General features: G+C 46.4%; 1 long non-coding RNA gene across 1 annotated transcript; it reads right to left on the reverse strand.

The window, feature by feature from the left end:
- LOC119167888 (uncharacterized) lies at window positions 1–3,085 on the reverse strand. Its single transcript, XR_012889801.1, has 3 exons — window positions 3,035–3,085; window positions 995–1,057; window positions 1–170 (listed from the first exon to the last, which is right to left on the reverse strand). It is a non-coding gene; the product is annotated as an uncharacterized LOC119167888 (long non-coding RNA).
- Between the last annotated feature and the right edge of the window lie 17,498 nt (window positions 3,086–20,583).

Genomic DNA, 20,583 nt, shown 5'->3' on the forward strand with positions numbered 1-20,583 from the left:
GTGATTTAAAAGCGTTTAATAAATGTCGAGGTGTTTACAGCCTGACGGCGTCCACCATGTCCGCTTGTTCTGGAGTGACTCTTTTAGAACCCACAGAGAGTGTCATCTCCTCTCCAATTGTTCTTTTCGGCCGTCCTTTCTTAGTCGGATGGCCTTTCCGCGAGGCAGTCCTGTAAAAAGCGGCACTGACTGAGTGACACGTCCTGAAAATAAATTTAGAGTTGCGTGAGTGTGAGAATAGGAGGAAGGATAACATCCGAAAACCCTGATATGATTATATGAGAGGCGCTGTAGTGGAGGGCTATAAAAGTTTTGACCGCGGGGTTCTTTGAGGAGAACGGCTTTCAGGCACCATCGGTGAAAGTTAGGCCGATACGACCGGAATGCGATTCCACGACCAGCACCATATCCTCTAGTCCACCGTGGCATTTATGTGCTGTTAAAGTTAGTTGTGGAAACAGCGCCTGTTTTCGTGTCCCTCCTTTAATTTTCTGTTGTCTCGCACTCAATTCACTCAACAGGTTGAACGTTTGGCTTGCAGTCCTTTTCTCTGAGTTATACTCTTTCCATCAAGTGCGAGGTTGAGCCCACCACACGGCCGTCTCGGTATCGTCGAGCTGAAACCGCCGTGCCATGGCCACGTTGGCTACTCGGCAGCCGGTGTAATGAGCAAGCCACCTGGCAGCCACGAGTCCGTCCTTGAAACGTGTCCTTTCTTTGTTGCGGCGTAAATAAATCAAGCCGTGGCATTTTACTGCGATAGTAATTATATGGACTCTCTCGACGGGTTTTCGCCGTTGCTGTCATGTTCTGTATATTTTGAAAAGGTCCCACATACTACATTTGACAAAGAACTTGAAAGGAAATCTTGGTGAAAGCAGTTCGTGCCTTCACAAATAGTTAGACGAAAGGCGCTTGCGCTGCATCGCATATATGCCGCGCTATATATCTATATATGCATGAAGGCGTATTCAAGTATATAACAACAGTTTACCCTGTATTCACGGGCGATCTGCACTGCCTTCTGCCTCGTGTGGATACCGACTGAATGAAAAGCCTGAAATAAGAAAAAAAAACGTGTTTATAGATGCGACAAATTATCGCGATAATAAGTAGAAATAAGGCCAATCAATGAAAAGGCCATTAAAGCCTAAATTCACATAAAAAAACAGCGCCAATAACGAGGGACAAGAAAAGAAGGAGACAGACAGCGGCACTGACAACAAGATTTATTTGCTGGAACCGCGCAGTGTATACTTGAGCAGTATCTGACAAAAAAGAGAAAATACAAATCAAAGAAAACAGAAATCCAACAAACAGGTGAATTCTGTTTTCTTTGATTTGTATTTTCTCTTTTTTGTCAGATACTGCTCAAGTATATATTGCGCGGTTCCATGAAATAAGTATTGTTGTAAGTCAGTGCCGCTGTCTGTCTCCTTTTCTTGTCCCTCGTTATTGGCGCTGTTTTTTATGTGAATTATGTCGTATTAACTCGCCCAAGCCACCACGTTAGCCATTACAGCCTAAACTTTTTCTCGACTTGCACTGTAGAGGAGTGGCTCGCCGCACTACTGAGAAAGCGTTTCATTGCCTTCGCCGGCGCCTCGGGAAAGAGAGGGAAAGCAGACGCACATGTGCAATAAGGTTGGTCACGCCGCATACCGGATTGAAATCCGCCATAAGCTGCTTCGCATCTAAAACACTTTTCTCTAGGCAACTTACACTTGGGAAATCGGATAGCTATAGTAGATTTTTTTTTTTGCATCGCCTAGTAATTTGGCTGATGGCAAGGACTGTGGCCAGCACATCCATGACAGGATGGGTGTGTAATATGGAGGTGATGCTTCTATGCGTTTGAAGACCTAAAGGAGATCTCATTGCAGATAAACGGAAATCAGAGGGGGAGAACCTTGATAGTTAAGTCCATGTGAATTATAGGATCATGAGAAGTAAGGTCATATTAATTACGACATTGATATTTACAACAACGGCTAATTCCGATCTTGCTAATCAATGTTTTTATAAAAATTAAATCGTGTAGATTGAGACATGCTAATTAACACCTTGATAATAATCTAGGTCAGACACAAGCTCCACTGTTCGTCCATCTTTGCATTACTAGTACAAGCTGCTCATATTATTTTATGATTTTCAAGAGAGCACATATTTATAAAAAATAATCAGGAGCAAAGCACGCTTTAGATATTCTTTAAATTTTGTGAAGCGAAAAATAATATGCGGTTTATGACAGTTTTGAGTTCTGACCATAATTCTCGTAACGACGCGTTTCATGTAAATATTGTGTGTATGCGAGATTCAACAAAAATTGCTAATTAATGAAAAAAAATGTCATGGTGTCGTTTTTTTTTTTGAAAAATTTGGTTTACCCATGGACGTAGCCAGAAACCCTGGCTACGCTGCTGGTTCAGTCGGCCTTCATGTATACTGATGCGTGTGTGCACGGGTATAAGAAGTCAAGACACTCCTAATTCCTTTGCCGGTACTATTTTGTACCAGTACAGGAATGACTAAACGCGCCTGATGATTGAGACATATCGATAATAGTGATGACGCATGCGTGAGCCAACCGTCGGTTAACTTGCATAAACAGGAACTCCAATGCTTTAACAGTTATCTTTCAGATAGACCCCTCCCCCTACACACACATGCCGAATCGATAGTTTCGCCTATTGTATGGTAACGCGTGCATAAGTTTTTGTGCCTTCTTTCCTTTACGCTCTTGCGAGCACCTTCAGTTGTTGGGGGGGGGGGGAGAGCAAGGTATGGGCCTGGTGTGCCACCCCCTAGTTACGCCCTGGTGACGATTATCACTCGGACGTGTTTTTTCATTCCTATACCGGTACAAAAATGCGCATTCGCAGAATTTCGGCATGCACTTACACACTCGACAAAGAAAGATTAGAAGATGAGTCTTGAGTTAATTATCTCTTATGAGAAAATCACGAGCGTCATTCTGTTTTCTTTTTTGTAGTCGACACTTGTAATGCATGGCAAAAGAAAAAGGTTACAGCACCTCTCTCATTTCAGGCATCTTGTCGTACCAGCATGACACCAGTAACGTGAACTGGAAAAAACGAGAACTCGGTCATAATTGGGCGAGTGGGATTTTCGGATGACAAAATATATTATCCGTCTGTACATAACAGTTACTAGTTCATCAATAGCTTTTGAAAGAGCAGAAGAAGGTACAGTTTCTCGCGCACACTACACTTGGAGTGTAACGGGCATCGCCCATAGCAAATTAAGTATACAGTCGCAGTAATGACTCTTGTCACACGTCAACACTCTCGTCTCCACAGAATGTCTGAGTGGCACTGTACAAATTTAGATCGGGTGGTGGCTAACTCCACCTAGCCGTAATACTTAGAGAACCACCAACTATATTTATCTTTTTTTCATTTAAATAGTGATGTATAGGACTAATTAGCAGTGAATGGTTTAATTTTCACTCGTGCCTTGACTTTAGCCACCAATCAGATAACCTCCTTCTAGTTAATTCTTTGCCCTCCCTGTCTCTAAACCCCAGTGCTTTGAAAAACTCTGCGCCACCATCGAACTAGATCTATCGAAGTTTTAAGCAGGAAATTGCCAACGAAAAGTTCTATGATAATACTCGAGGTAGTTCCCTACTGTTTGAAGCCAGGGTGGGGGCATTGCGAACCAAGACATATCGGGCCAAATACGAAGGGGTAGACAAGGTATGCAGTGCATATGGAGAGGAGGAGGCAACTGCCCAACACTTGAGAATGTTCTGTAAAGGGCTTCGCCTTATAGTTCAGGATGATGGCGCAGAGTTTTTCAAAGCATTGGGGTTTAGGGACAGGGAGGGTAAAATAGACTTTAAGCAGGCAGAATTAACTAGAAGAAGGTTACCTGATTGGTGGCTAAAGTCAAGGCACGCGTGAAAATTACACCCTTCAGTGCAAAGTATACCAGTTCTCAACTTCACTATTTAAAGGAAAGAAAAAGAAGATAAGTCTAGTGTTGGGTTTCTCTAAGCATTACGGCTAGGTGGCGTTAGGTGCCGCCCGATTTAAAGGGTACAGCCATATCAATCCATCCAACCATCGTGACGTCAGGATACAGTAGGAACCGACGGTAGCTTTTAAAAGCACGCTCTGATTATTTTTCAGGGCGCACTTATGAACGCTTATACGGGTATACGTTTTCTACGCTGTCGGATGGCTGACCTATCATTTTACGCAAAATAAAAAACACCGGTAAGTGAAATATTTCGTGTCAGTACACTTTTAAGCCACGCGTGCTGAAGAAAATCGCAAGCAGGTAAACGCCAAAGACGTTAACGAACGCACATGTATCAAAAGACACAGGACGCAAAATGTCGAATGCATATAGACAACGTCGTATGCGACATTCCTTTGTCGGACTGTTCTTACACGGGACAAACCGGGCGCTGCTTGAACGACTGTCCAAGAGAACATGCGTCCAATATCAGGTCTTCAACGAGCAGCACCTTTGAGACACGTTGTTCTTCGCGCAGCTGCGCTTCACTCTTCAATGGATGTGAAGTCATCTGAAGATATCGAAGTTGGATTGAGCGTGAAATCAATGAAGCAATGAAAACAGTGTAGCACCACAGAAAAAGAGATCACGTGTGCCAGTGAGTCCTGAACCACTCCTAGAAAATGAGGTAGCACGTGTTTTTGTCAAGTTAAATGTGACTCGTGGCGGACATGGATTTCATCATTGTGACCATGGATGATGCATTTTTTGTATATTTTAGTTCTTGTTTCTGGTATACGGTTTCTCTCGCAATAAACTTGAGCACTGTTGTTTGTCAGCGCTTGTGCAGTGCATTCCTCCGTCTTAGTCCCGTTCCCTCAGTATCATGTACCAACTGGCTCTTGAAGACACGCCTCATCTACGGTAGCTGGAGGGCTCCACATCCTGCAGGCCAGGAGAGAATTACAGAATAGACGAACCTTTTTCGCTTCCGTCATACTTGCGTCAACTCTGCGTGCTTGCAATTCTCGGTGCATCGTCGCGGGGACGGTGTATCTTCGGCCCCGCGATATTTGTGCACATTGTCGAACTTACCAAGTTTTCATCTAAGCAGTTTGAAGTCGAGTTGCCGTACGCATTGTCAAAGCAATACCGGACCATCTGTCGGCCTTCTTGCGAAAGGGTTGAGATCTGAAAAAGGAAAGATTGTCAGAACAGCTTACTATAACATAAACAACGTGAAAATATAGCAGAGACTCGTAGTTGGAAGCTTCGAAAGCGACGAAAAAGGTCAACTGGTGAATTACTGAAATCCGGAAGATTCGGCGAGTTGCATGCATGGTTTGTTGTACTTTAACCACTCGAACTGGTCCAGGGACGCTATGCAGGATCAGCCAAGTTTCGCCCGAGTTTGGTGAAACTCGGGATCTTTCCGAGCTCTGGCGACACCCCCTCATTAAAACAGTACGAAAAAATCAACTCCACCACTCAGCACGCTGCGTTCCATTGGCTACGATGGAAGCAGTCATCGCGTCAAGGACGATCGACTAGCCCCGCCGCGGTGGTCTAGTGGCTAAGGTACTCGGCTGCTGACCCGCAGGTCGCGGGTTCGAATCCCGGCTGCGGCGGCTGCATTTCCGATGGAGGCGGAAATGTTGTAGGCCCGTGTGCTCAGATTTGGGTGCACGTTAAAGAACCCCAGGTGGTCGAAATTTCCGGAGCCCTCCACTACGGCGTCTCTCATAATCATATGGTGGTTTTGGGACGTTAAACCCCACATATCAATCAATCAAGGACGATCGACTAAGTTGAGCGGTGTTTTCAAATCGGAGGCATCTTCTTTGGTTTGTTTGTCGTTCCTTTGAGTGCAGAAGTGCACCCACGCAATAAAAGTGGCGGAAACTTTTCGTGATATTTTTTTGAGGCAAGGGGAATTTAAATTTATTTGGAAGCTTTTAATTCCTGCACTAAGTCTGTTTTAGAATAATCAGCACGATGGCCTCCGAGATCAGCACCGGTTGAGCGTCTTACAACATCGCGACCGCCGCTAAACCCGAGACACGTGTTATTCATCATGATCAGCCTGTACATTCAAGCGCGCTGCTCAGCCGGTGCACGTCGTCTTTGTGCCATCGCCGAGCACGTGGACTGGCTAATTAGCACGAGGACGTGGACCGGCTAATTAGCTATTAGAAGTGAAGCTCCAAAAGCCGTGGGTCTGTCCCTCCTAGCTCGTGGTACGTGACCACCTAGTTCGATGACTTACTCAGCAGGTACGAATGAACTGACGATTCACGGTTTACCAATAAAACCATCCGAAGCTACGCCCCACTCATCGTCATTTACTCCATGTATATGCTGTTGTTTTTTTAGCTGGACGGTATGCTTGGCTAGTTAGGCCAGGACATGCTATGACTAAGCTAATTAGGCCAATTCATGGTAAGGTAGAGGTAATTACGCCATGTCTTAAGAAGACCGTGCTAACGAAGCCATGTAAAGCCAGAACTGGGCTAACTAAAGCATGCTAGTTGATGAGCTAACTAAACTATGCTAATTAACGCGATGTTAGTCATGAACATGCTTAGTAAAACTATGCTAATTAGTCTTCAATAATACGTTGACAATTAGTATTCTGCTAATAAGGATTACATTTATTAGCTCCATACTTATCATGGAATTGCTAATTGCACCTGGGATACTTACCTTTTAATAAAAGTCTTATTAATGAAAACAAAACAACTCAGTGTAATGGTCGTTAAGCCTTAACCAATTAGTGCAATAAAATTAAGACAGAGCTGGTGTGGTCTTCACTTAGAAGCTGACCACGCTCATGAGTAGACGACCAACTTAAAAAGCTGCCAGAAGCTAGGTTCTATGCATCCAGCCTTGCATATAAGTCGTGTAAGCTCACCAAATTATTTTATATGCAAAAAATAAGCTGCGCGTAGCGTTCACTCCATCAACGCTTGACAGTCACACCAGCGCCATCACAGTCACGAGTTGAACTCGGTCTTTATGAAAATTAACTAGTCTGTATCCAAGCTCACACGTCAATCAGTTTGATTGACAGACGCTCGTGGCGAAGATCGGGTACGCCGAACACGTTTGCTTTTGCCAAGAAGCAATACTCACGTCGAGCGGCACGATTAATCTATCAGCTTTATCGCGCAGACTATGCACACACGCACGCAGAAGTAAAAGCACACACACCACGCGGCTACGATGTCTCGCATTAAATTTCACCGCTGCCGTGTTGCCGCCTAGCGGTGACCACTTGTCTTTTTTATTTATCTGCAATATTTGATAGAAACGAAACGAGCAGAACGAGAGTTTGGTGTATGTACCGTTGCTGCCTTCGAGAGTGGACTGAGTGGCGGCAATGACATGTTCACACGCGGTGTTTCTTTGTAACCACCGCAAATGTTCCACATGCGTTTCCAAAAGATAGATATGTGGGGTTTAACGTCCCCAAACCACCATATGATTAAGAGAGACGCCGTAGTGGACGGCTCCGGATATTTCGACCACCTGGGGTTCTTTAACGTGCACCCAAATCTGAGCTCACAGGCCTACAGCATTTTCACCTTAGTCCAAAATGCAGCCGCCGCAGCCGAAATTCGATCTCGCGACCTGCGGGGCAGCAGCCGAGTACTTGAGCCACTAGACCACCGTGGCGGGGCATGCGTTTCCAACGACACGCGCGTTCCTGTAGCCATTTTTTAACAACGCATCTATCACGTGCTCCACACGGTCTTCATGTCATGACCATGTTATGGTGGCCAGAAGGAGAGGTGTCAGCATCAGCGCGCCGGAAAGCAGCAAGAATTCATGCGGATGTGGTGGCGCTGCGGTCACTTTCAAGATGCCTCTCCTCGCGCCCGCGCGCGTATCAGTCGTTTTTCGTTGCAAATATTTCACGCTACCCTACGGATTATAACAAAGTCTACCTGTCACAATTCTTGCGGCGCGCTGCAAAGCGTGTATTGGCACTGAAAACTAGTGTTTTTCAATTCACTTCGTATATATCAGCTACGAAGCTTAGAAGATAGAGAATCAAGTTACTTGCCGTGAGCTTGGCACCAAAACAAAGTCCGTGCAGTTTTAAAATATGATGCCGTAGTATTCTCCGTGAAGTCTGAATTCACGTAAAGGTATCGGCAACCGTTATTTTCACGACTTGCGCAATCAAGGTCTAATTTTACAAGCAAGACATTTATTTCCTCGAAAGTGAAAAACAACATGAAAAATAAACACATTTGTACGAAGGTTTCGAAAAACTGCAAGTTATATGAAACATAGCTAAAGCAACTGAATAAGGCAAATAAAGAGAACAGTAAATATACGATGATACAATGCGCATACATACACACATAACATTGAGATTTCTTTGGCAAACATATATGTATAGTCACAAACCAGTTCACGAAAAAATTAATTTCTGCGTATGTGAAACACAGCCAGTGACATTACTGTTGTTAATGGGAGATTTACAACAATGTGAACAAAACAATAGTAAAATCACAGGAAACAACAAAACAAAGTGTGAGTAATGCACAAAAACATAAATAAAACCTTGTTCTCTGAGTTAACACTATGACAGTTGAGTCATATGTCTCAACTTCAAGAACTTGATTTTTTCTCTCTTTTTTTATTTGACGCATTTTCTTCAGCAACGAGAAAATGAATTGTGGTCAGTGTTGAAAATCTAATTATCTGATTTCTAACTTCCAGTTTGTGGTGTTCACAGCTGACCATATTTAACCTCTTAACAAACAGGCAAGAGATAAAATCTGTTATGCGGTCTCTTTTCAACGTATTGAAACTGAAGCAGTGGGTGAATGCATCTTCCATAGCTTTGACCAGGTCTGTTAAGGATTCGGACGGGTACAGAAAGCATGATTCTGCCGGAAGCAAGATGGAATTTTTAGTGAAGCAACAACCTGCTACATTCGTTGCACTTCATATTTTTCACCATCTTCTGGGCCACATAGCCACTGTCGTAATGTGATGCGGGAGTCACTTTTGTGTCCAATGTGATCAGTGTGGTCAGCGAGGACTTCACAAGCAACAATAATTTCATGAACCTCATTGAGGCACCCCACTAGCAGCTCGTCCAGCTTATTCTGCCATTTTATTGAATTATTGTGGGTGCCAGGACATGGAAAGCTGCTCAGTACTCCAGAAAGTATATATTTCCACTGGAGGGTGACTGTGCCAAACTGTAAAAACTGAGGCAATTCACAGAGATCAAAAATTGTGTCGCCGAAGGGGGATCATTCCAGCCAGACATTTGCTTCAGAATTCCAAAAAAAATATTTTAAGTGCGTCTTGGCAGAGGCGAGACGTCATCAAGTATTTATAGCCCAAGGTTTTCGTGACATGGTGCTGGTTGGAAAGGGTGCCGGTTAGAGTGACGTGGAGTCCTTCGGCATGGTATGCCCGGGGAGGGACCAGTCTCTTCGGAGGCGTGGGTTCGAATCCCACCGCTGCCACCAGTTGATATGCCCGGGGAGGGGTTGAGGCTGCCACCCAGGATCCGGCGAAGGACGACTCTTGCAACGCGTCTCACGATCAAGTAGAAGATGCGTTTAATTTACATATTTGCAAGAGAAGTACATTGCAAGGAGAGCGTACTGACGCGCCTTTCCATCACAAGGGCCCAGAATGCACTCGAGACGAGCGGGCCAGCGAAGTCCACAGAGAGAGCTCCGATCGCACACGCGACGCGCTTTTTATACCCCTCGTCCGTGCACGTGCATCTTCTCAGACGCAGGCTGTGTGTCCCATCGACGCTGATTTGCGTTTCCTGCGGCGCACACAGACGCCTCCCGCGTTCCTGCAGGACGCGGACAGCGTTTGACCGTTACGCCGATGAGCGTCCCTTGCAAGCCACCTCCTTGCTGTGCTGGTCATAACAGGCAGTTTATTCACATAGAAACCCACCCTCCTTAGGTACAGCGTTTTCCCAAGTTGCTAAAAAACCCCTGATAACATGCTTGCAGCTACGGACGATGAATCTTTCGTTGAAATGAGCTTCGCACACCACGCAATCCTTTTCCAGTGGTTTGTCAGCGCGAGGAATCGTACGCTCCCAGACTTTGCGCTGTTCATCGTCGGCGTGAGCAGAGAAGAGAGACGCTTTCTTTCCTTGTTTGTGGGCCGAAGCATATCCCACATTGCACCCAGGTGCAAAGCAGTGTTTTTGCTGTTTACTCATCACTGTTGCATGGTCACATTGGCACGTATTGATCCCGAACAAGTCCAAATAGGCAAAGCAAATACGTTGCGGCTTGCTAGCACATGAGCAAGCGACTAAAAGTGCCGCGCTAGCGGCTGGCAAGCGCTCTTGACCGATCGCGGTGGCGACTTGCGCACCGCTCCACGGCGGAATGAAATACCAGCACGCCTCCTTTCAAGGCGCGGCCGGGACGATGCTGACACCTCTCCTTCTAGCCACCGTAACCATGTTACGTTTGGCCCGGCAGTTCGTCTTAGCAGACGCCATTGCGCGTCAGCCGATCTGCGAGAAGGCTTTCTCCCCGATATCGGCGCCCAGACGGAATCGAGAAGCACGTATGCTGTCCTGAAGGTGGGCCTGGCAGTTTGCTGTGGTTGGGTTACCTGGAACTTGACGGAAGCTTTGCGAACAACCCTTTGTTGAATCGGGTTCCAATAGCGCGAGACGGCGCCACTTTGGCAGTTCTCATGGAGTCTACCGCTCGACTCCGCTATTGTCGCCTACGCGAGGTCGCCACAAAAGCGCCGACAGTTAGGAAGCGTGGGAAGGCGCCACTGTGGTCGTCCTAAGGAAACGAGCACTTGGACAGCTATGTTCGGGAAGGTTCCGGAACACTGTAGCAGAACGCTGCCTTGGACCACTGCTGACGTTCCTGTCAGCGGCCATCTACCCGGAGGAGCTAAACTTTCCTCTTCCACAGGACTCTACCTCCTCGCCCTTCGGTGTCTTTAAGGCGTGGGGCGGGTGCATCATTGTGTGGTGTGCTCGTGCTACCATTAAACCCTTTCGCCCGTGTTTCCCACCAGCCGAGTGGTCCAAAATCTGCACCCTTTCTGGTGGGTGGACCACTGAGACTTCGTCACCTGATTTGTGGCAAGAGTGGTCACCGCCTTCTTCGGACCGCCATATAAAGGGACGGCGGGCTATAAAAGCCGAAGACATTTTGTAAATAATCGCTGAATCTTTGCACACAGCTGAATCTTTGCTGAATCACTGTACAGTTCCATGTTCCAACTATCATATAATAAATCTTCACTGTGAAGATCGGCTATGAGGACGACGGCGGCGAGCCAGCTACCGTAAAGAAGCCCGCCGTATACAGCTGCCATCGAAATCTCGCCGCAGAGCGAGCTCGGAGCATGCTCGTCTGCCCGATAAGCTCAGGCCATCCTGCATAGCACCATGGAACATGTAATTTAATTCTTTCACCTCATCCTGTGTGCTGGCTATATGAATCTATAACTGGAAAATATCTTTTACCCTTCGGAATTTGCCATTCTAAGTTAGTCAGGCTAGTCGAAGCATTAATAATTTTTGTCTTGCAAGTGCCCTCAGAAAATGATGTCATCATGTCAGGCAATGTAGTCTCGTAGTTCAAGCTGGACGACTTTTGCGTTGCGTACCCAGCCGCGTACCCAGCCGTCCTGTTGTATATATAGCCAAAAAAATAACTACCAAGAAAAAGATCAAGAAAAACTGCAGCTCTGAGGCTCAGCAAGAAAGTGACGATTACAAAACACATGTGGTCAGACTCATACCACATATGTACTTAACGTCTCCCATCGACCGAAAATGTTTGATTGATTTATTGATTGATATGCGGGGTTTAACGTCCCAAAACCACCATATGATTATGAAAGACGCCGTAGTAGAGGGCTCCGGAAATTTCAACCACCTGGGGTTCTTTAACGTGCACCCAAATCTAAGCACACGGGCCTACAACATTTCCGCCTCTATCGGAAATGCAGCCGCCGCAGCCGGGATTTGATCCCGAGACCTGCGGGTCAGCAGCCGAGTACGTTAGCCACTAGACCACCGCGGCGGGGCACGGCTATGAGGTCTGGAAGTGTTGTCCTGGGCGCAGTGCAAAGCAGTCGGTTCCCTACAAATACGCGCCGCACCTTGTTCAACCAAGCACAAAACACGGTTTGTGTCTTGCGTTGCCGGGGTTGTTTACTATCATATGCGTGGCATGTATAGTAAATCCGCCCCCTACATTAACTTAATAGAGGCGCTGCGACGAGCCGTCGAACACCCCAAAAAGGGAACCCTGCACAGATCAGGCACGCCTGTGGTGTACTGAGTGCAAGTCAGCGCAAGCGACAGGAGGGGACGCAAGAGAGTCCTGTCGGTTGCACTGATTTGCACTTATGTCGTACGAACGCGCCCAATCTTACAGTCTTTTAAGGTGTGCTAAGCGCTAATGTTTTCTTTTCTCGAATAACACCATGCAGTTTGCAGTAAGCAGTAGTGTTGTCGTCTTCTCTTCTTGTAACTCATCCTTTTGCGCTGAAATCAACTTTCAAAATGAACCAACGCGGCATTGCATCCTTGGCACTCATCGCGAATTGCGGTGCCATGAGTGTCCTTTGATTGCGCTGCTTCCGCTCGCGTGGAAGGTATGGCATACTTACATATCCCCGACGTTCTCGCATGCTATGAGCTTCAAGAATGTGCTTGAAGCACTGTACTCCATGGCCATCTGCGCCAGAGAAAGCGTCAGTTGGAGTGCGTTCCGGTGGAAGATTGCCGAATAGAGCTGTGCTGCTTTAAGGTAATTTAAAACGGTGGCGGATAGATTATCCGAAAAGCATGTTTCGGAATGGCTTTCTTAAGTTAATGCCGTTTTCTGCGATGTATCTTTAAAGGGCCTCTCACCAGGTATTGACATCGCAAGCAACCAAGCGTGCACGCGTGCTTGCGATCGCGTTCGCAGACTCCCGCATTGCGTAGAAACGGATGGTTTGAAAAAGTGGCCTCTGCAGTGAATAACTGCGAAGTTATGAAATTCACCCGAATTAAGCGCTGTAACCGAGACCGCAATGCGGAAGAGTGCAAGTTCCATATTCTTTTGAGATGAACACAATGAGTTATCACCGTTATATACCAATAATCTAACCGGTAATTCTACGGAGCATAAACATGGAGGCTCAAAAAGCGGCTTCAGCTAATATTGAGGACTACGCAGCGAGCTATTGTAAGAAAAAAATAATAGATGTAGATCAATAGACAGGAAGATAGCAGGGTGGATCTGGGAACGAACGGGGGATTCAGGACATCGCAGCTGAAATCAGGAAGAAGAAATGAACATGGGCTGGGCACGTAGCCTGTATATGTAGGATGACCGCTGGTCATTAAGGGTAACTGACTAGATTTCAAAAGAAATCTACCGTGTGAGGGGAAGGCTGGAAATTACGTGGGTAGATTAGATTAAGAAGCGTGGCAGCAGCAAGTACAAAGTTGCGTTGATTGGCAGAATATGGGAGAGAGGCCTTTGTCCTGCCATGGGCATAGTCAGGCTGCTGCTGCTGTTGATGATGATGATGATGATTATGCTAATGATGTTGTTGTTGATGATGATACTAACCAAGTTTTGAGTTGTCACTGCTGTTTTGTGTGCTTGTTCACTCTTGTGCGAGTTCCCGGCGATCTCTGAATTGTGACCAGATTCGTGAAATAAATAGCATGCGATTTGTTACCAGATTTGTTAAATAAATAGCATGTTGGGAAATCCATCAACTCGTATTTTTCAGTTCGCAGTGTTTTCATAATTATTCACCTATATTTTCTCACGCCGTTGTTTCTAACTTGTAATTTTGTCGGGTACAAAATAGAGCACTTTTCTGATCCCTAAGTATTTTCACACGCACACACACACACATAATATTTCTTTACCTTTAATTACCTGGTATTTCTAGTATTATACATCGCATCATATTGTTTGAGATTTAGCGATTGCTTTGCCATTTAATTCGAGTCTGAGTTGTGCGAGTTTAAACTTGACGCTTTGTTTTTTTCCTCCATCTCAACAAAAAATCGCCTGTGCTGCGCGGAAGGCGCAGCACAGTCACAGCGAAAGCGAGAAGAGCGCCCTTTCAGAGCCTTTTCTACACACTAATTGGGTAACTTCTGCAAGAACACTTGTTTGATACCCACTAGGTCATCAATAATGAATTTATTTGGGTAGTAGATGGGCATTCGCTATGCTATTTTTTTTTTCATTCTTCTGGAGAGCGTAGTATCCGCTGAACACTTGCGAGGAATTTCGTGCCAATTGTTCATGCAGTGGTTGACGACGACGAGGAATTACGGTTGAAGTGGGCATGCGCCGCAGTTAATAGGGGAACAAGAACAAGCTTTTGTGATGAATTTGACGGCCCACTTGTTATGCTATTCGCATTCTGAGACGACTGGTTGTTCTTTCGCTGTTGTAAAACGCTTTGTAAGTCGTATTAACGTGATTGCTTTCCCGGCATCAAGCCTGCCTAAGGCAAGTTTGACAAGTCACAAGCACCGGTGTAGCTCAGTGGTAGAATACTGGGCTGGCACCCAACGAATTCGGGTTCGAGCCCAAGCACCTGTGTCATTGGTGCTAGGTCAAGCCTGCCTAAGGCAAGTTTGGCAACAGATCTCACCGGTGTCGCTTAGCGGTAAAAGACTGCGCTGAAACCCTGCGGACCCGTGTCCGAGCCCCACTGTGTCATTAATGCTAGGTTTCTTTTTGTCTGATTTTGCGTGACGTGGTTACGGGCACCGGCGGCGGCGGCGGACAACTGCGCGTGACCCGATTTGTGATATCATAACAGCCTTCAATGCAAAAATACTCACTGATAATTTGTTCGAAACATGGTGGGACCTCAACTTTCAAGGCAAGCACTACGGAACACAACAGCCACAGTCTCCAAATCTGGGCATGCATCATTTAGAGCTCTGTCGGTAGGCGTTGCTGAACCAAAACTTTACAACGAACGACTCCTTTAGAAAGACAGACGTCGCGTGAATGCAGCGGTCGTGACTGGCAGCTGTATAGCTTCATGCTCCTATAGGTGCTTTCATTGCCCGTTTTCCGCATATGCAGGGTTTTTAAAAAGAGCCCCTTATTTCCAACGGCTTTTGCTTGCTCTCCCGTGACCTAATTGTGAAAATGTTCTTTCACTCAGCTCTGAAGCTTTACAGACTTGGAGAAGAACATTGTCAGAACATATGTGCCCTTTCAACAGACATCTTATAGTGAAATGAGTATTCTGTTTATAAAGCACAATACTTCGCGCGTGCTTTCTTTCTATGTATACGTAACCACACCATTACACGTGTAACTTCTGTCTTGCGCAAACCATGCCCGAATAACTGCGAACCATGTAGATATTCTTACGAACTTCGGATGATATTACGTGCTGAACGCGAACAGTTGGTTCGGGAAATTACGCAGCCGCTAGCGATAGCGCCTAATCTTCGATGATACAAGCATAAATGCCGACAGTCTTGACCGCTCGACAAATTACCGGTGGCCGACGCTCTGTTCGCCGATGTCAGTGTACAGCGTGCATTGCTTGCTGTAGTTTTTGTTTCTGTTTGCCGGCAACAAGTTCGGGCCAAAAAAAATTTTCATCTTGAAGATAGCGACTGCAGCCACCGTCAACGTCGCGACCCCGTGAGAAGTAATATTGTCTGTAACCGTTGTCTGGTGCCGACCTTGGTGTCGACGCAGTGAGGATAATCTGGTATAGAGCAGATCTGTTAAATGACATATTGTGACAGAAAAATAGATCAACGGGTACACGAAAAGTCTCTCGACTGTGAAGGTAGAATGAATGATGACGTCATTATCAGTAGAAAGAATGATATTATCATTTTATTATATAAGAACGGGGACTTCAAGAACTTGTAACATTACAGGACCGTGAGCTTAATGCGGCATACGGTGCGTGCAAGCTGTTTACAGGGGTAATAGCTAAGGGAACCAAAGCCGCCTTAGACTTCACTCAATCCAAGGACCAAGCAGGCTTACGTGAAGGTAACTTGAAAATTGTCCATAATATTGGCACAATAATGCAGGCGATAAAAAAGAAAAACGCAAGGAATATAACCAACCCCTATTTATAACGATCATAGATTACGACAAGGCATTTGGTTTGGTCGAGGTATCAGCAGTCATGTAGGCATGCGGAATCTGGTCAATTAACCGTATATAAAAATACTTGAAGAAGTGTACAGCGGATCCAAAGCGATCATAGGCCTCCATAAAGAAAGCGACAGAATCTAAATAAATAGGGGGTAAGCCAGGGAGACATTATCTTTCCAGTTCTGTTCACTACGCGTTTACAGGAGGTTGTCAGCGCCCTATAGGTTGGAAAGAGTTAGGGGTAAGCGTTAATGGAGAGTATCTTAGTAACCTGCGATTCACTGATGAGTTTTAACAGAGTTAGAAGTTGGGCGACTTGGCGCATATATATATATATATATATATATATATATATATATATATATATATATATATATATATATATATATATATATATATATATATATATATATATATATATATATATATATATATATATATATATTGCAACGAGCTAGGTTGCGTAAAAACACAGGTTGTTATTCCAGAAACGTTAGCCGCAACAAGCTGGTACAGGCAGGAACCCGGCAAGCACGAGACACACACGGACGTCAACGTCTTCTTTCACGCTGGCACAGAGCTGGCGCCACTATGCTTCGGTACAATTACTCCCCGCGCAGAAAGGAGCCAACCTGGCGACCTAGGGAAAGGACACGACAAGGGGGTCATAGCACGGTTTGAGGCGTGATACGTGTACTGTTTCACGCGCACGGCAGCGTTGGTCCGAGGGTGGATCAATGGGCTCAACTTCATAGTTTACAGGAGATGTTCGCCGCACCACACGGTAGGGGCCATGGTATTTCGACGAAAGCTTCGGGGAAAGACCGGGAGGGGTAGACGGGACCCAGAGCCAAACCAGCATTCCTGGGTTATAGTGTACAGTAGACGCAGAGGAATCGTGGTCAGTTTTCTGGCGCCATTGGTCTTGTGCGGTAAATGAGCGAGCGAGTTGACGACACTCTTCGGCATAAGCAGCTGCTTCGGAAACAGGCGTCGCTTCGGAAACATCAGGCTTGTAAGGGAGAATGGTGTCCATGGAGCATGATGGCTCACGTCCGTACAGAAGGAAGAAAGGAGAAAAGCCAGTGGTTGTTTGTGGCGCAGAGTTGTACGCGTACGTGACAAAAGGGAGCACTTGGTCCCAATTAGTGTGGTCGTCAGAGGCGTACATGGCAAGCATATCTCCAAGGGTACGGTTAAAGCGTTCTGTCATGCCATTGGTTTGGGGATGGTATGCCGAGGATTTCCTATGGACAGTGCGACATGCCTTGAGTAGCTCGTCGACGGCGTTCGAGAGAAACACGCGTCCACGGTCACTGAGTAATTCACGAGGTGCACCGTGTCGCAAAATGAGATGGTGAAGAAGAAAGGACGCAACGTCTTTCGCAGTGGTAGCAGGCAGCGCAGATGTTTCAGCGTAGCGTGTTAAATGATCCACGGCGACGATAATCCACCGGTTGCCTCGAAGAGAGTTGGGTAGAGGACCATAAATATCAATTCCGACGCGGTCGAATGGTCTCGCTGGGCAGGGTAAGGGTTGCAAAGGGCCAGCAGTGCTGTGAGAAGGCGTCTTGCGTCGTTGACACGACGATATATATATATATATATATATATATATATATATATATATATATATATATATATATATATATATATATATATATATATATATATATATATATATATATATATATATATATATATATATATATTGTCGTGTTTTCTTTCACTTTTGCTGATCATCTGAAACGCCTAGATCAAGTGCTCACATGTCTCTCCAATGCTGAACTTCAACTAAACACAAAGAAGTGGCATTTCAGCAACACAGCTATAAAAGTTCTATATCTCGTTAGTAAAGATGGCATCCAGCCCGATCCGGACAAAACTTCCGCAGTCCTCAACTTTCCGCGACCCTTTCGTTCCAAAGAACTACGCAGTTTCCTTGGACTCGCATCGTACTCTCGCCGCTTCATTCGCAACTTTGCCACTATTGCCGCTCCCCTCCACAAGCTCTTTGCTAGTACCGGTTCCTTCGATTGGAATGATCAATGCGAAGCCTCATTTCAAGAACTCAAGCAGGCACTGACATCCCCACCGCTGCTTTGTTATTTCAATGACAAGGCAACTACGATATTACACATTGACGCTAGTGGACAAGGAATCGGTGCCGTACTCTTCCAGCGCGACCATACCTTTCGCGAAAATGTTGTCGCGTATGCAAGCCTCACTCTTACCTCTGCAGAGAAGAGGTATTCGATAACCGAACAAGAGTGATTGGCTGTTGTCTGGTCCATCTAAAAATTTCGTTCGTATCTACATGGTCGACATTTTACTGTTGGGACAGACCACCATACTCTTTGCTGGTTGTCCACAATCAAAAACTTGTCGGGACGACTTGGCCGCTGGATTCTCCGATTACAATCATATGACTTCGACGTCATCTAGAAGACTGGAAGACAACACCAAGAGGCCAACGCTTTGTCACGATGCCCTTTGCCGCCGTCTTCAGCGCACGTCACATCCCCTTGTCAAATTGGATATACGGAGGATGCCTCGTCGATATCATCCATTTCTTCCCTACCTTCATCCACCCGTCCGTCAGTACTTACCACTCACCAGCGAGCCGATTCTCATTGCACTGACATCATCGGTCGGCTTACTGGCGCTTCATCTTCCCCTAATGCCAGGCTCCGGAAACAACTCCGACTATTCAAGTTGGAGGACGATGTGATATATCGATACATTTTCCACCCGGAAGGCCATGGGTTCTCGTCGTACCACGCGTACTACGCACTTCTGCGTGCTTCCCACGACGACCCGACGTCAGGACACTTGGGTTACTACAAAACATACGAGCGCATCCGCAGTCGATTCTTCTGGCCATGTCTTTCCACGACGGTAGCTAAATATATCACCTCGTGCGCACTTTGCCAACACCGCAAGCGGCCCACAACTGCTCCAGTCGGGACCCTACAACCACTTCCTTGTCCACCAGAGCCGTTATCTGTCGCCGGAATCGACCTCTTCGGGCCCCTCCCAACTACATCAGATGGCAAGAGATGGATCGTCACCGCGGTTGATCACTTGACCCGGTACAGTGAGACGGCCTCAATCAATTCTGGAACTGCTTCGGAAGTATCAACAGAACAACTTTCTTCTTGAATGCTATTTACCTACGAAGCTATCACCTAGAAACCAATGGCTTAACGGAAAGATTTCATCGCACGCTGTGTGACATGCTGTCCATGTATATCCGACCGGACCATCGCAATTGGTATGCCATACTTTCCTTTGTCACGTATGCATATAATACGTCAGTTCAACGAACCACAGGTTATTCTCCATTTTTACTAGTATATGGACGCCAACCGACATCACGACTCGACGTTTCATTCTTTTCTGGCCCCGTCAACTCTTCACCATTCGTTTATGACTAGTTTCTGCCCCGTGTTGCTCAATGCCGTCGTCTTGCCCGTGTAAACACCGAAACTAGCCAAGAAGATCGCAAACATCGTTACGATGCCACTCACCGCGTCGTTCTCTACCGCCCTGGTGACGATGTACTTCTGAGGAATTCTGCGCGAACGCCTGGCTTATGCGAGAAGCTTGAGTCACGCTATCTTGGCCCCTACAAAGTTGTCGAACAGACGTCACTGGTGAATTACCGTGTCACACCTGTTCACGCCCCCATTGACCAACGCTGCCACGGGACAGAGATTGTGCACGTTTCGCGTCTCAAGCCCTATTCCATGCGTTCCACAGCTGTTAAGGTCGAAAGGAAGGTCGCTGGAGGATACGAAAACAAAACAGGTTTATGGCACTATTTACACTTATTTACAGCATAGAAAAAATTAGGAGTTCACAAACCATGAACGTGGTGGTTGAACCGTTACATGGTTCAGAGCGACGTCCTGCACTCTGCGGTGTCGTTATAAACCCTGTCGGGCTCCTCCTTCTTGAGTGGAACACCAATCACACACACACAACAGGCGAGGGGTACGAGCATGCACGGCCCACGTGAACATCCAATATTGACTCGTGATCACTGCACTGCAAGGTGGCGCCAGAGGGGCTCTTCCTCGTCGTGTGTGTGCCGCTGGTCGAGGGGTCCCAAGCTTCTGACAGTAGACATCAAACGGTCCGGCGATCTGTCCGCTCAATTAGCAGGGCAATTTGTGGCGGCGGCCGCGGTTTCTGCCAAGGAAGACGCTGTCTTTGTTGTCCTCTCTGGAACGGCTTACGGCGTCGTGGCGATACGACGTCTCATCCTCCGGCTAGCAGGGACAATACCTGGCGGGCATAGGCAGCCGGCCAGTCGGCTACTTGTTTGAGGATTAAAAGAGCGCCGCTCCCCCGTCATCCCTGGACGCTGGTTCCGAGAAAACTGGGTTCCAGGCGTGGGAACGCTGCCCGGCTCAGTTCTAGGTGGTGTTGCCCGGCTACGCTTCCCAGCGACAGC

This window comes from Rhipicephalus microplus, unplaced genomic scaffold (genome assembly GCF_043290135.1).
Source record: "Rhipicephalus microplus isolate Deutch F79 unplaced genomic scaffold, USDA_Rmic scaffold_133, whole genome shotgun sequence".
Lineage (NCBI taxonomy): Eukaryota > Metazoa > Arthropoda > Arachnida > Ixodida > Ixodidae > Rhipicephalus > Rhipicephalus microplus.